Here is a 14,312-nt window from a genome sequence, read left to right on the forward strand (position 1 = left end):
TGGCCCAACAACAGGTTGGGTTTCTAGTCGTATGCAGGCCGCTGTGGCGCAGTAGGCGGGCTTTTTTTTGCTTTATTTTTTTTGCTTTATTTATTTTTGAGTTGTTTTTTGCTGTATTTAGAGTTTCTTTGTGAATATTTTTGCTTTAGGTACAAAAAATTACAAACTTTCTATTAGTGCCGGTAGTTTACAAATTTGAATAGTTTACATTTTGAATTATTTGAAATTTGTGTGAATCACTAGTTTGTGAATAACTTAACTTTAAAAATAGATTTTGCAGTGATTCTTTTTTCTTATGTTTAATATTAGTGTGTTTTATCATTATATTCAATTTGGTAATGTTTAGGTTATTTAAAATATGAAATGCCTTTGTAACGGATGAGTTTTCGTCCGAAACCCTGATACTTCGAAAGAGATTGTCCATTTTGTACACGAAGTGCATCCAGTTTTTGCGGTAACCCTCTCTACTTTTTTGCACATGCTATGTGGGTGAAATTATGATACCATGCCAACTTTCAACCTTTTCTGAGTTCATTTGAAATGCTTTTCAATTTCAGGGTCATTTAGCTGAAAAAATCAGTAAATGCATGAAAGAATTTGTTTGCACATAAAATTTCTTCGCATTTCAAATGCCAAAACACATAACTACCCTAACTATTATAGATATTACCTCCTGGGTGTGAAACACAGAAGAAAATAATGATGGTGAAGCCGATCACATCCCAGATCTTTGGGTGTGAAACTTTTTCTTCGCGTGTGTCCCTTTGCGCCGTAGCCATGGAAAATCTTCATCATTTAACTGGATGCTCGGGTCAATATTCACTGTGAATGGAGCAATTTCATCAAACTTTTCATAATCTTCTGACATGTCTGTCTTGTCATCCACTCCCACGATATTTCTCTTCCCAGAAAGAACTATGTGGCGCTTTGGCTCATCGTATGATGCATTCGCTTTCTTATCTTTTCTTTTTCTCGGCTTGGTAGACATATCCTTCACATAGAAAACCTGTGCCACATCATTAGCTAGGACGAATGGTTCGTCTGCATACGCAAGATTGCTGAGATCCATTGTTGTCATTCCATACTGCGGGTCTTCCGTTACCCCGCCTCGTGTCATATTGACCCATTTGCACCGAAACAAAGGGACTTTCAAACCATGTCCATAGTCAAGTTCCCATATCTCCTCTATGTAACCATAATATGTTTCCTTTGCCGTCTTGGTTGTTGCATCAAAGCGGACACCACTGTTTTGGTTGGTGCTCTTCTTATCTTGGGCGATCGTGTAAAATGTATTACCATTTATCTCGTACCATTTGAAAGTCATTATATTCGAAGATGGTAACTGGGACAGCGAGTACAGGTCATCTTCAATGGAGGCGTCATGCATGGTACGTGTCTGCAACCAGCCGGCGAAACTCCTGGTTTGTTCACGTGTAATCCAGTCATCAGACCGCTCCGGGTGTTTGGAGCGTAGAAAATTCTTGTGTTCGTCCATATACGGAGCCACCAAGGCAGAATTCTGTAGAACTGTGTAGTGTGCTTCAGTGAGAGAATGTCCGTCCATACATATTTTTTGATTCCCTCCTAGCGTGCCTTTTCCATCCAGTCTGCCCTTATGCCGCGATTCAGGAACACCAATCGGCTTAAGGTCAGGAATAAAGTCAATACAAAACTCAATGACCTCCTCATTTTCATGGCCCTTGGAGATGCTTCCTTCTGGCCTAGCACGGTTATGAACATATTTCTTTAAGACTCCCATGAACCTCGCAAAGGGGAACATATTGTGTAGAAATACAGGACCCAAAACGTTAATCTCTTCGCATAGGTGAACTAGGACGTGCGTCATGATGTTGAAGAAGGATGGTGGGAACACCAACTCGAAACTGACAAGACATTGCACCAAATCATTCTCTAACCTTGGTATGATTTCTGGATCGATTACCTTCTGAGAGATTGCATTGAGGAATGCACATAGCTTCACAATGGCTAATCGAACGTTATCCGGTAGAAGCCCCCTCAATGCAACCGGAAGCAGTTGCGTCATAATCACGTGGCAGTCATGAGACTTCAGGTTCTGGAACTTTTTCTCTGCCATGTTTATTATTCCCTTTATATTCGACGAGAAGCCAGACGGTACCTTAATACTGAGCAGGCATTCAAAGAAGATTTCCTTCTCTTCTTTGGTAAGAGCGTAGCTGGCATGACCCTGATGTATGCCGTATTTTCCATGCATACGTTGCTGGTCCTCCCGTGCCTCAGGTGTATCTTTTGTCTTCCCATACACGCCCAAGAAGCCAAGCAGGGTCACGCAAAGATTCTTCGTCACGTGCATCACGTCGATTGCAGAGCGGACCTCTAGGTCTTTCCAATAGGGCAGATCCCAAAATATAGATTTCTTCTTCCACATGGGTGCGCGTCCGTCAGCGTCATTCGGAACAGGTTGTCCACCAGGACCCTTTCCAAAGACTACCTTCAAATCCTTGACCATATCATGTACATCAGCACCAGTACGGTGGCGAGGCTTCGTCCGGTGATCCGCCTCACCTTTGAAATGCTTGCCTTTCTTTCTTACGGGATGCCTGCTCGGAAGAAATCGACGATGTCCCAGGTACACATTCTTCCTACAATTGTCCAAATATATACTGTCGGTATCATCCAAACAGTGCGTGCATGCGCGGTATCCCTTGTTTGTCTGACCTGAAAGGTTACTGAGAGCAGGCCAATCATTGATGGTCACGAACAGCAAGGCCTTTAGGCCAAATTATTCCCCCATGTGCTCATCCCACGCACGTACACCTGTTCCATTCCACAGCTGTGAGAGTTCTTCAACTAATGGCCTTAGGTACACATCAATGTCGTTGCCGGGTTGCTTAGGGCCTTGGATGAGCACTGGCATCATAATGAACTTCCGCTTCATGCACAACCAAGGAGGAAGGTTATACAAACATAGAGTCACAGGCCAGGTGCTATGGTTGCTGCTCTGCTCCCCAAAAGGATTAATGCCATCTGCGCTTAGAGCAAACCATACGTTCCTTGCGTCATCTGCAAACTCCTTCCCGTACTTTCTATCGATTTTTCTCCACTGCGACTCGTTAGCGGGTACTCTCAACTTTCCGTCTTTCTTACGGTCTTCTCTGTGCCATCGCATCGCCTTGGCATGCTCTTTGTTTTGGAACAAACGTTGCAACCGTGGTATTATAGGAGCATACCACATCACCTTGGCAGGAATCTTCTTCTTGGGGCGTTCGCCCTCGACATCACTAGGGTCATCGCGCTTGATCTTATAGCGCAATGCACCGCATACCGGGCAAGTGTTCAAATCCTCGTACACACCGCGGTAGAGGATGCAGTCATTAGGGCATGCATGTATCTTCTGCACCTCTAACCCTAGAGGGCAAACAGCCTTCTTTGCCTTGTACGTACTCTTGGGCAATTCGTTGTCCTTTGGAAGCATATTCTTTATCATTACCAGCAACTTTCCAAATCCCTTGTCAGATACACCATTCTCTGCCTTCCATTGCAGCAATTCCAGTGTGGTGCCCAACTTTTTCTTGTCAGCTTCGCAATTCGGGAACAACAATTTCTTGTGATCCTCTAACATGCGCTGCAACTTCTTCTTCTCCAAATCACTTGCGCGGTTTCTCTTTGCATCGGCAATGGCCCGACCTAGATCATCAACGGGCTCATCTAATGCCTCTTCTTCAGCTTCTTCCCGCATTGCCGGCTCAGCTTCTTCCCCCATTGTTGTATCATCGTATTCAGGGAACCCATGGCCAGGATAGCTGTTGTCGTCCTCTTCTTCTTCATTGTCTTCCATCATAACCCCTCTTTCTCCGTGCGTGGTCCAAACATTATAGTGGGGCATGAAACCGGATTTAAACAGGTGGACGTGAATGGTTCTTGACGTAGAGTAATTGTGATCATTCTTACAGACTAAACATGGACAAGGCATAAAACCATCCGCCCGCTTGTTTGCCTCAGCCGCAAGTAGAAAAGTTTGCACGTCATTAATGAACTCGGGAGAGCATCGGTCATCGTACATCCATTGTCGCACTAGTGCAGAACCGGGCTTTAGCGCCGGTTCGTAAGGGCCTTTAGTGCCGGTTCTGCAACCGGCACTAAAGAGTGGAGACTAAACGCCCCCCCTTTAGTACCGGTTCATCACGAACCGGCGCTAAAGTGCCACCACGTGGCACGAGCCAGTCCCGGGTGCGTGCAGGACATTAGTACCGGTTGGTAACACCAACCAGTACTAAATGTTTGGGTGTGTTTTGGTATTATTTTTTATTTTTCCTTTAATTTTGTGCTTTGAATTTAATTTAGTGATTATTTTAGTTGTTAAATCATTAGATGAAAGTACCGCAGATTAGTTTCGACTGGATGCATGTGGATCCTAGCTAAGTGATCAAGTATATGCCATATCCATATTATACTTGATCACCTATAATTAAGTGATCAAGTATAATATGGATATGGCATATACTTGATCACTTAGGTAGGATCCATCCAGCTGAAACTAATCTGCGATATTTTTTATAAATGATATAATAACTCATCATCATCATCATCATCATATTAATATAAAAACTCTTGCATCATATCATGAACAACAGTAAATTAGCTAGCTAAAAATCATCATAGTCGTCATTACCACTGTTTAATCATCATAGTCATTACCGCTATCTAATCAGCACCAACACTAGCTTAAAGAAAAAACATTCACTTGTACCAGAAGCAAAGATATCATCGAGTTCAACATGGTCATCATATTATAAGCGTTCATAACACCACAAAAGCAAATCACCTTTGAGATTAAGTTCAGGACGAAGAACACGGACATGAGAGGACAAAAGTACTAAGAGCATGAAGTAGCTAAATCACTCCTGCTGCTCTCTCTCTCTTAGGTAAAATAGCATAGAACATGTATAGCTCTCCTGATTCATCATACTAGAGCATGCAGATGAACCTGTCTCCTAATCGTGGGCTGCGCTTCTCATTGATGCCTCCTAGTACTTCTCTGCTGGGATCGTTAACAATTTTGCTCCAATCTTTCACTATTAAGCATTCATCGCTTTTAGAAATCCTGAATGCACTCATGTGCAATGTAGGATATCTTGGCCGTAAGCTAACCATTGACATGTGACCTTCCACTGAGGCACAACTGTCATCGGGAGTCCCTGTTGAAGAACATCGTATAGTAATTAATATACTTAGCAATGAAAGTTTAGCAAAAAAATAATGTATGCAAAAGATCCACTGAGGACAAATAGTAGAAATCTTACCGTATTTCGTAAATAGATGTGACCGTAGTTCAATACGATCACTATTGGTCGCACGTTTTGAGTACTAACATTTCTAAGTGCAGGAAGAAAATTTGTCTTAACAGTATGAAGATCCTCAAGCCATGAAACATAATGACTTATCTCCTCGCAGTTTAGTTCAGCTCCGGGACAGTAGTACGTCCTGTCTACCAAGCGCCGGACATGTTTGCTTGAATGGAAATAAGCTGTCAATAGAAATTAGTTGTCAACTATTTTTGAATAAACAATATCAAAGACATAAATATGGTTGAGAAACTCACATAATGGTAGAACTGGAGGCATCTGCACATCGACCCAGATGTCTCTATTACCTTCAATATCATCTTCTGGACGAATATCAATGGAGATAACCATATCAGGCTCAAATGCATAAGCCTTGCATAGTGCTTGCCAAGTTTTGCATTCAAAATAGGTGTACGTGTCTGCATTGTATAATTTGACATTGAAAGTATAACCATGCTCGGTCTTCAGGTAAACTCTCTTTACCTCCATAGTTTCCATAGCACTGAAACCTATCTTATCCAAGACAAAAATTCTTGCATGGCAGGGGATGCGCTATTATATAGTGAAAATTTAAAATTATAAGTTGAAGCAAATGAAGCATATATAAGTCATGCTTAATTACGAAAAAGGACTTGTCGTTGTGACTTACTGTATCCACTTCGAAGGTCTCATCCAGCTTGATGCTGAAGCGCCTATCATCAACAAGGAAATTACTGTCGCACAGGCCGCGCTGGTCTTTCACAGTATTCGCACTTAATGAAATCTTTTTCGTCGTCAGACGACATTTCCTATGTTCATATAGGTGAAACATTAAACACTTACTAGTTCTATTAATTCAACTAATTCAATTACTTCTATTAGTTCAACTAGTTCTATTAATTCAACTAAGCATTTAATAAAAATAAACTTGTTCTATTAATTTTCTTACTAAAATAAAGTAGCTAGTTCTATATAGTAATATTTTAATTAGATCATCAAATCTCAGATATCTAAATTTTCTTACTAAAAATAAAGTAGTTCTATTAATTCAACTAATTCAACTAAAAATTTACTAAAAATAAACTAGTTCTATTAATTTTCTTACTAAAAAATATATATAAAGTAGCTATATATAGTAATATTTTAATTAGATCATCAAATCTCATATACCTAAATTTTCTTACTGAAAATAAACTAGTTCTACTAATTCAACTAGTTCAACTAAGCATTTACTAAAAATAAACTAGTTATATTAATTCAACTAGTTCAAATAATCTCATATACCTAAATTTTCTTACTAAAAATAAACTTGTTCTATTAATTTTCATACTAAAAATGAACTAGTTATATTAATTCAACTAGTTCAACTAAGCATTTACAAAAAATAAACTAGTTATATTAATTCAAAAATATATACCTAATTAATATCTAGCTAATTCATCTAAAATTGACATTAATATTTAACATCTTTTCCATATAATTCATCTAACATTAACATTCTAACATTCTTATCTACGTAATTTATCTAACATTAATCTAAACAACAGAAAACAGAAAATAAGTAAAAACAATATGTGTGTGTGTGTGTACGAGCGGGGGGCGGCGGCGTACGGGCGGCGGCGCGAGACGGCCATGCGACGGGGACGACGCGACGATGAGCGGCGGGCCGGGGGCGACGGCGCGATCCAGACGGCGATGTAGTACGGGGCGGCTGCGACGGGCGGCGGGGGCGACGGCGGTGACGGCGATGACGGCTGGCGGGGGCGACGGCGGTGACGGGCGGCGGGGGCGACGGCGCGCGGCGGGGGCGGCGAGGGCGGCGCGCGATGGGCGACGGCCCGGCGGCGGCGATGTCGTGCGAAGTAGTTGGAGAAGAAGTGGTGGTCGATGAAACTGAATTTTTTGTAAGTGCCATATATATACGAGGGGCCTTCAGTACCGGTTGGTGGCTCCAACCGATACTAAAGGCCAATTTTCGCCAGGCCAAGGGGCGGGAAACTGCCCCTTTAGTACCGGTTCGTGGCTCCAACCGGTACTAAAGGCCCACTTATTAGTACCGGTTGGAGCCAACAACCGGTACTAATGGTTGTGCGCTGCCACCGGCGGTGCACAATGTTTAGTCCCACCTCGCCGAGCGAAGGGCAGCCGCACTGGTTTATAAACTCAGCCGCGGCTGCTCCTTCGAACTTCTCTATATAGCAGGCTTCTGTGCCTAACTTCGGCGCGCTGCCCTGTGAGCCTGCTGGCCCTTCTGGGCCTGTATTTGCAAACCCTAGGTCTGGCAGGCCCACTGGACAGCGCCCCAACAAATTTTTATATAATTTTCTTCTATTTATTTCTGAGTAGTTTTTTTGCTGTATTTAGTTTGTTTGTGAATATAAAAAAAATTATATAGTTTTTTTCTTTTCTTCATTATTTCTTTTCTGCTATTTATTTTTGAGTAATTTTTTATATAGTATTTATCTTTTCTGTTTTATTATGATGCATACTGAACGCAAAAATAGGCTGGAGTTCAAATAAGTTTAAAAAACATTGAAGTGCCCGTGTAACAGATGAGTTCTCGTCCGAAACCCTGATGATACCATGCCAAGTTCCAACATTTTCAGAGTTCATTTTGTAGTGATTTTCAATTTCACCGTCATTTAGCTCTCTAAACAAATCGGTAAATGACTGAAAAACAGCAAATGATGTCAGAACGTGTTGCAAATTGATGACGTCGCTTTGAATGATGCATACTGAACGCAAAAATAGGCTGGAGTTCAAATAAATTTAAAAAACATTGAAGTGCCCGTGTAACAGATGAGTTCTCGTCCGAAATCCTGATACTCCGAAAGAGATTGTCCAGTTTGTACACAAGGTGCGTCCAGTTTTCGCTGTGACCCTCTCTACTCTTTTGCACATGCTATGCGGGTGAAATGATGATACCATGCCAAGTTCCAACATTTTCAGAGTTCATTTTGTAGCGATTTTCAATTTCACGGTCATTTAGCTCTGAAAACAAATCGGTAAATGACTGAAAAACAGCAAATGATGTCAGAACATGTTGGAAATTGATGACGTCGCTTTGGATGCTGCGTACTGAACGCAAAAATAGTCTGGAGGTGTAATAAGTTTAAAAAAATGAAGTGCCGGTGTAACAGATGAGTTTTCGTCCGAAACCGGCCCTGATACTTCGAAAGAGATTGTCCAGTTTGTACACGAAGTGCATCCAGTTTTTTCCGTATTGTCCAGTTTGTACACGAAGTGCATCCAGTTTTTGCCGTAACACAAGAAGTCCGGAGTTGTAATAAGTTATTAAAAATAAAAAAGAGGCGCAATGCTCGTTAATTAGCTTCCAGCCTTTCGGAATAGTGTAGACTGCACTGCACATAGCTCCATGCTGTCTACCCTATTCCTGAAGGCTTGAAGCTAAGCAACGTGAAGGTGAGCATTGCGCCTCTTCTTCATCGTCTCTGCACTCAGGGCTTATAAACCGCTCCTAGTGCCTCTCCCTTCGTGAGGTGGGACTAAAAAACAGCTTAGTAAGAAACTCTAGTACCGGTTCATGGCATGAACCGGTACTAAAGGTGCTCGTGGGGCCACCTACACGGAGGAGGCGGCAAATGTTACCAAGACGTCTGCAAGCGCCTACTACAGAACTTACGGCACGAGGCTCGGGTGCAGGCTGTTCGAGACTACTACGCCTTGCGTGGTATCAAGAAGCCCAAGCCGGCGTGCAGCGATAAATTCCTGAGTAAGGAGCAGTACATGAAGGTAATTCTTAAGGCCTTGTACTTACTTCCTTCATTTAGTAATTTATAGCCGTAGCGCTCAAGTTTCTATTTGCTAACTTAGGCGCCTCCGAGATCGTGTGCAGATCGGATGGATTGTTGGGAGGTGTTGGTCAATGAGTGGTGCTCAAAATAATGGCTAGGCACTACAGGAATCAGCTACTTTGCCGTCTGCCACGGCAGACGGCAAAGGCAAAGATGGCGGACGGCAAAGGCCTTTGCCGTCTGCTGGCGGCTCGGGCACGAGAGAGAGAGAGAGAGAGAGAGAGAGAGAGAGAGAGAGAGAGAGAGAGAGAGAGAGAGAGAGAGAGCGGACAGAGAGAGGGGTGGGGCGCGGGCGCTGGCCGCTTTTTAGTTAGGTCACGGCAGACGGCAAAGAGCCTAGGTAACGGACGTTAGGTTGGCCACTTTCTTTGCCGTCCGCTAGCAGACGGCAAAGAGGGGGGCCGTTAGGTTTTTTTCTAAGCAGCTCGTTAGTGGGGCCCACCTCTCTCTTTGCCGTCCGCCAGCTGATGGCAAAGATTCTTTGCCGTCCGCCAGCAGACGGCAAAGAATTGGCTGATGGCAAAGACATTCTTTGCCATCAGCCAGTTCTTTGTCGTCCGTTTTTTTCAAACTGACGGCAAAGACCTTCTTTGCCGTCCGCCAGCAGACGGCAAAGAATAGGCAGACGGCAAATAAGCAAATTCCAGTAGTGAGCCGTCCACAACGCGGCCAAGGACAAACGTGCCCAAATGGAAGGTGTGCCACACCATCAAGGCAGCTCCAACTTATATCAGTTCGGGCGGAACTGGGTATGTCGTTTGCTTCATGATTCATGCAATTCATTCATCATGCTAGCTTGAGCCCTTTAATTACTAATTTACTTTGTTTCTCTCTTTCAGGCACGCTACAATAAGGCGGATAAGGTGCCAGAGGTGTACGACCTTTATGCCATGGCCCACACTGCCTCTTTCAAGAAAGTCAAGGCATTCTCTCCGTCTGACCTCGATGATGCAAACAACTTCACCAACATCTCCTCCCACGACAAGCTCGTGAAATATAGAGATGAGGGGAAGGCGAGGAAGGGGGAGGACTTTAACCCGAGCCAAGGTCCCATTAATCCAGAGCTGGTGATGATATCTGGTGGCGGAGGTCCCATGGCTCCATAGCCATTGGATATGGACTTATCCGTTGTCCTAGCACTCTCCCGGAGATCAAGGCGCGCCAGTCGAGCTCCGTTCCTGAGATAAGGCCTCGTGAACGGCCAGTCCAACTCGCCATCAAGGTTAGTTATACGTACTCAGCTATCTTTCTCCATTACATTGTCTGTGCTTCCATCAATGATTACAAATGGTAACGAGGAGTGGTGTTGCAGGCTGCTATACAGAGTGAGAGAGATATAGAACGGAGAAACTTCTGGTGGAGGCGGCGGAGAGGCAGCGGGAGTTGGAGGAGAGGACGACAACGATGTTGGAGGAGGAGAGGGCACGAAATGACATGCAGGCAAGGGCCATGTACAAGCTCCTTGTGGTAAGTTTCTTCTGCATATTAGCCAAAACATTCATGTAGTGTTTGTCTCATTACTAACTAGTATGACTGAGTCGTCAAAACCAAATGTGCAGTCTGTGTGCGAGAAGACCGGTCAGACCGCTCCGCCGATGCCAGTGATTGCTCCTGGGACCACGGTGAGTTTAATTTGAATGGACATTACTTTCTAGTCTTAACATTTGAGTGTCATCATGCTAACGAGACATTGGAAATGATCTTTGGTGCAGCGTAACTCCAGACAAGCATCGCACGATCCTTCTCGAGCTACCGGCACGAGCCAGCCCGCTCCTACACCTCCATGATCATGGTAAGTTTCTCTAGTGTTTTGCTTAACAAATGCATAAAGACCTAAACTTAGCCTTATTTCCTCCAATATGCTTACCACAATGACCTAGAGTTAGCTTCTTTTTCTCCAAAATGACTTAATAAGCTTACTGACCTCCAAAACCATCCATTTTACCTAAGTTAGCTCTAAAACGATCTATACTTAGCTTTGTTTCCTCCAAAATGACCTAAGTTAGCTCTAATATGCTTAGTTAACTAGGTTTGCTCAATAATGACATGCACTTAGCTTACTTATGTCAAAACTGGCATAATTAGCTCATAAATAATCCATTTTACCTAAGTTAGCTCTAAAATGACCCATTCTACCTTAGTTAGCTCATAAATGATCCATTTTACCCAAGTTAGCTCTAAAATGACCCATTTACCTAGACTAGCTCCAAAATGATCCATTTTACCTATGTTAGCTCTAAAATGACCCATTTTACCTAGGTTAGCTCCAAAATGACCCATCTTACCTAGGTTAGCTCCAAAATGATGCATTTTACCCAAGTTAGCTCTAAAATGACCCATTTTACCTAGATTAGCTCATAAACAATCCATTTCACCTAGGCTAGCTCACAAACGATCCATTTTACCTAGTTTAGCTCCAAAATGACCCATCACACCTAGGTTAGCTCTAAAATGATGCATTCTACCTAAGTTAGCTCATAAACTATCTATTTCACCTAGGTTAGCTCATAAACGATCCATTTCACCTAACTTAGCTAAAAAACGATCCATTTCACATAGGTTAGCTCCGAAATGACCCATCTTACCTAGGCTAGCTCTAAAATGATGCATTATACCTAAGTTTGCTCATAAACGATCTATTTCACCTAGGTTAGCTCATAAACGATCCATTTCAACTAAGTTAGCTCATAAATGATCCATTTCACCTAAGTTAGCTCATAAATGGCATATACTTGTTCTTCTAGTCACCTTTTTCTAACTTTCTTATTTGCCATTTTGTAGATTTCATTCACTTCACGGAAGCTAGCTTGCTATGATGGAGTGCTTGTTTTTTCTTTCATTCTCCTCTAGTATTCTTCTAGCTTGCTATGATGGAACTTGCTATCTTGATGAAACTTTGCATTGTAATATGTATGGATGGAACAATGTGTATGTGCAACTTGCTATGTATGAATGGATGGAACTATATATGTATGCACGATGAAACTTATGTGCTGGATATGTCATATGTTTGCTGTTAAATAGCCATGTGAAATATATATATATATATATATATATATATATATATATGTCATATATTTGCTGTGAAAATTGCTGGATTTAAAAAAAAAAGAAAAAAGAGGCACCTTTGCTGTCAGCCGCTGATGGCAAAGGCTCCTTTGCCGTCTGCCGTGGATGGCAAAGAAGCCACGCGGCTGCCACCTGTGCTCCCTGGGAGCTGACCCATTTGGTCAGTTTGCCTACAACGGCGGACGGCAAAGGCTGCCGTTAGCCGCCTAACGGACTAACAGCGCATTTATTGCCGTCGGCTTTCTTTGCCGTCAGCCGCAGATAGCAAAGGCCCCTTTGCCGTCCGCTTCAAAAAGCAGACAGCAAAGAAGCTCTTTACCAATGCCTACTTTGCCGGAGCCTTTTATCGTCCGCGGCAGACGGCAAAGTTTGCTGTGGCAGACGGCAAAGTAGTTGATTCCTGTAGTGTCATCCTCAATCGGCTAGGGTTCAGTCTTCCCCTCTCGCGTCTCTCGCGCGCGGAGCCGTCGCTCTCGCTCCTCTCCTTCTCTCCGGTCCGAGCCGCCGCCGCTCCTCTCCTTCTCTCCGGCCCGAGCCGCCACCGCTCATCTGCGCCTCCCTCCTCCACGCGTGCTCGTACCGGCCCTCCCCTCGTGCTAGCCCTTTGCCGCCGTGAAGGGCGACCGGATGTGCCTGGCAACAGAGAGGGGCGGCAGCGGAGGGCAGACAGGGGGATGTGCCGCTGCAGGAGGTGGTGCAGGGCTGGGGCGGCCTCGTCCTCGGCTCCCTCATCCCCTGCACGCCTCCTCTACTTCCTCCAGCTCTACATCAAGCGCAACCGCCCGCCCCGAGGGTCCCCCATGGCTGCCGCCGCCTCCTCCGCGGCGCCCGCTCTCGCCGATCCACTGCTCCCTCTCGCGGGGCCTCCTCTTCCCACGCGCACTCCCGGCCCTCTCCGCCCGCGACGCCGTCGTCCGCGCCGGCGACGAGGACTCCCTCTACTACGCCGGCCTGCGCCGCTGCGCTGATGACCCCTACCACCCTGCCCCCAACCCCGCCGGCGTCATCCAGCTAGGCCTCGCCGAGAACACGTAAGTGCCTCTCCCCCTCCATTCCTGTTCTGTTCTGTTCTCGAAACCTTTCCTGTTTTGTTCTGGAAATCAGTATCAATAGCTTGACGTAGCTGGTGCTGATGATTGTGCAGCTATCCCTGAATTTGGTGAGGGAATGGATGGAGGTGCACGAGGAGAGGGACCTCACCATCAGCGGGCTCGCCACGTACCAGCCATATGACGGGATACTTGCCTTGAAGATGGTAAGCCTGACGGAACCGGCCCCTGATTCTGATTCTGGTTCCTTCCATCCCATCCATAAAAATATATCCAATTCTCTTAACTCCGGCAATGTCAAAATTAAGTGCTGCCAGAATCTTCCTTCTTCTGATTCCATCGACACAAGCAACCTGTTTAACAATTCACTAGTGTTTGATTCCCCATAAAAAGAAAAAAAGTGTTTGATTATCAGCAAGGTTTCTGCAATCTGCAGTGGTTGGTTCAAACTTGTTTGGTCCATTCAGCAACATGATAATTATTTTGATAGATATACTCGAGAATTAACTTATTTGTGTCCATTGAACAATATGATAATTAGTCTGCATCACATTGATAAATATATTTATGTCCCAATAATTGTCTTTCAACTATGCTATCTTCGGCATTAGTAGTACCACTGCTCTGATTTGGTAGCGTGGGCCAAGGTGGTTAGCCACAGTTTTGGATCAGCTCAATCGAAGAACCACTAGTAGGAAAAGGGGCTTTTACCCCGGTTTGTAAGGGCCTTTTGTCCCGGTTTTCGAACCGGGACTAAAGGGTCGTTACTAAAGCCCTAACCCTTTAGTCCCGGTTCTTACACGAACCGGGACAGAAGGTCCTCCACGTGGCCGCTGCTGCCAGCCCAGGCAGGGGGGCCTTTGGTCCCGGTTGGTGCCAACAACCGGGATCAATAGGCAGGGCCTTTTGTCCCGGTTGGTGTCACCAACCGGGATCACTAGGCAGGGCCTTTTGTCCTGGTTGGTGTCACCAACCGGGACCAATAGGCATCCACGCGTCAGCAGCTGGCAGGAGCTAAGGTTTTTGTTTTTTTAAAGGGGGTGGTTTAGGGGTTTTGGGGGGTTAATTTAGGTGTT

General features: G+C 44.4%; 1 pseudogene; it reads left to right on the forward strand.

The window, feature by feature from the left end:
* The window catches only part of LOC123142773 (probable aminotransferase ACS10), a 34,527-nt pseudogene extending 20,902 nt beyond the window's left edge, over positions 1–13,625 (forward strand).
* The last annotated feature ends 687 nt before the right edge of the window (positions 13,626–14,312 follow it).

This window comes from Triticum aestivum, chromosome 6D, assembly GCF_018294505.1.
Source record: "Triticum aestivum cultivar Chinese Spring chromosome 6D, IWGSC CS RefSeq v2.1, whole genome shotgun sequence".
NCBI classification, from domain to species: Eukaryota; Viridiplantae; Streptophyta; class Magnoliopsida; order Poales; family Poaceae; genus Triticum; species Triticum aestivum.